The sequence below is a fragment of the Penaeus japonicus genome, unplaced genomic scaffold, assembly GCF_977035675.1.
Source record: "Penaeus japonicus unplaced genomic scaffold, GWHDUDI00000001_assembly GWHDUDI00000023, whole genome shotgun sequence".
Lineage (NCBI taxonomy): Eukaryota > Metazoa > Arthropoda > Malacostraca > Decapoda > Penaeidae > Penaeus > Penaeus japonicus.
The window spans coordinates 20,382,290-20,385,508 of NW_028234425.1; positions in this window are offsets into that span (position 1 = coordinate 20,382,290).

Below are 3,219 nucleotides of genomic sequence, written 5' to 3' on the forward strand. Positions count from 1 at the left end.
GGAAAATTTATGGGACCATGGGAAGATCCGGATATCTAATGATGGTGATGAATCGGGCAATCTGAGAGCATCATGGGAAATCAATTGTGCGCCGAAAAAAGAACGAAAACGCATGATAGGATAACTGCTTTAGAAATAGATATGAACTCTACAGTTTCTATTGGATAACTATGAAAAAGAAATTCTGATAGTCTGAAAAATATATCAATGGTGACACGATGAAAAATATGATATAGGATGATATGGTGAAACAAAATGTTAAAATCTAAAACACACTGAAAAAATATAGTGGAAAGAAACACAGTGACTATACAGCAAAAAAAAAAAAAATAATAACAATAATAATAAAAAGATAAGAAAATAAATGATGAGAAAAAAAACTCACTGAATAATGAATTACATTATGAAAAATAACATTACAAATAAGAACGCAAGGTAATGTAAAATAAAATTAAAAAAATAGATTGTAGATTGCCCAAATACGTGTCGACATTCAAGAAACCTAAAATTATCTGGAGTAAAGTATATGATCTGATCTGAAGCATCTTGGAGGAAACGGACAAATACCCCATGAGGTTTCACTGACACTAATGGATTTCGGTAGCAGAAGTTTTAGTACGCCGCAGGAATGCCGATTGGGAGCAGCGTGGGAAATGTAATGGCAGCGTGAGAATTGGGAAGACATCGTGGGAATATTAATTGTTCTCGCTTTTTTTTTCGTAACCTCTCCGTCTCTTTTTTTTCTCCACGTGTACCTATTTTCTTATATTTTCTTTCTCTCTCTCTCTCTCTCTCTCTCTCTCTCTCTCTTTGTCTCTCTTTTGTACTTCAGTTTCTATCACACTGCTAAGCATTATTACAAAGATAAACACACACACACACACACACACACACACACACACACATACTCACACATGAACACACACACATACACACATAAACACACACACACACACACAAAGACACAAACACACATACACACACACTGACAAACACACACACATGTACTCTCCCCCACCCTGCCTCCCCTCCTATCCCTCCCCACACAATCACTCACCGAATCTATTCTGCCTCTCTAATTTCCAGAGCAATTACGTCGAAGATAGATCATTATAATGGATCGCAGCCGAGCCCCTGGCGCTCTGCGTGGTGTGTCTACCGCGAGACAGTCACCTTCAGGAGGCCAGGGTTTGAGCAGGTGAGATGTCGGTCGATTTTTCGTGTGTGTGTGTGTGTGTGTGGCATGGCTGGACTCAGATAACCCATCATAGATAAGAGAAGATATGAGAAGGAAAGAGAGAGAGAGAGACAGAGAGAGAGAGAGAGAGAGAAAGAGAAAGAGAGAGAGAGAGAGAGAGAGAGAGAGAGAGAGAGAAAAGAGAGAGAGAGAGAGAGAGACAAAGAGAGAGAGAGAGAGAAAGAAAGAAGAGAGAGAGAGAGAGAAAGAAAGAAGAGAGAGAGAGAGAGAGAGAGAGAGAGAGAGAGAGAGAGAGAGAGAGAGAGAGAGAGAAAGAAAGAAGAGAGAGAGAGAGAGAAAAAAGAGAGAGAGAGAGAGAGAGAGAGAGAGAGAGAGAGAGAGAGAGAGAGAGAGAGAGAGAGAGAGAGAGAGAGATCAAGAAAATGAGAGAGAGAGAGAAAGAGAGAGAGAGAGAGAGAAAGAAAGAGAGAGAGAGATAGATGGAGAGGGAGTTCCCACCCTTTACAACCTATGCCTCACATATATCTTTTCCTCTTCAAAGGCCAAACCAAGACGGAGGAAAGAGTAGGTTAGTACTTCCTCCTTTCCCCCCGTACAATCCGGGCTCAGGAAAAAATATATATATTGAAAATATCCGAGCAAAGAACCAGGCCGCGTAATTCCTGATAACTAGCGCTCTTTTAAGCCTTACCGTACAGACTTTAAAGGGAAAGTGCTACTCTTTAAGTGTTTAAAGCCTTACCCTTTAGCCTTTTCCTTTCTCTCCCCCTCCCCTCTCCTCTTTTTTCCTCCTTATACTTCCCTGTCCCATTCCTCCCCCTCTCCTTCCCCCGTCCCAGTCACCTCCTCTCCCTCCCCCTCGCCCCCTTCGCCACCCCCTCAATGCCAGATAGGCCTACAAAATCCGAACTCCCTTGACAGACTCGGCGTTCAGTCCCAAAACGTTCCTTTTCTCACTTGAACGTTTATGAACACTCGCATTAGGCAAATTGCGTCAGCCTTCGGAAGTCGATACCCCGGTGCTACGATTAGAAGACCGAATCTGATTTCTTTCAATGCAAAACATCGGTTACTGAAAACGATTGGCTGAGCTGACAACGTTCTTTGCTTTGTATCTTTCCGTTGTTTCTTTATCGATCCAATCCACTCCCCTCGCATAATCATATTTCCTCTATCTTCTTATCTGATCTTCCTATTACCTGTCATCTTCATCGATCTCTATTGTATGTTATAACTTTTTACTCATTTTTATTTACCGCAAAATTATCTGTCTGTTTGTCTGTCTGTCTGTCTGTCTGTCTGTCTCTCTCTCTCTCTCTATCTATCTATCTATCTCTGTCTCTCACTCTCTCGCTCTCACTCTCTCTCACTCTCATTCTTTCACTCTCACTCTCTCTTTCTCTCTCTCTTCCTCCTTCTCTCTCTCCCTCTCCTTATCCCTCTCTCTGATACTCCCTTCTTCTCCCCCCCCCCCCCTTCTCCGTTGCCTCGCGAGATTCCTCCGAAAGAACCTTGCGCCGTTCTCGTGTCTCTCTAGCTCGGAGGAGTTGGGCTATCTATTACACCTGCGGGGAACTGTCACTTTTAGGGGGTGCCTGATGGAGAGGAGGGTGAGGGGGGGGGGGAGAGGAGGAGGGGTTGGGGATGTGAAGGGGGGAAAAGGTAGCAGAGGGGAAAGAGATGCGAGTTAAGGAAGGAGGAGAGAGAGTGAGAGTGGGTGAGAATGAGAGTGGGTGAGAGAGAGAGAGAGAGAGAGAGAGAGAGAGAGAGAGAGAGAGGGGGGGGGGGGGGGGGGGGGGGGGGGGGGGGGGGGGGGGGGGGGGGGGGGGGGGGGGGGGGGGGGGGGGGGGGGAGGAGGATGGAGGGCGGAAAAGAGAATAAAATCAGGAGGGGTATATGACAAGAGAAACATTAAGAAAAGTTTATGAGTGCAAGTGAAACAAAGAGAAAAAAAACAAACGAGAAGGCGAAGAGAGAACAACAGAAGCAAGAGAAGAGAAAGAGAAAACAGACAGACTACC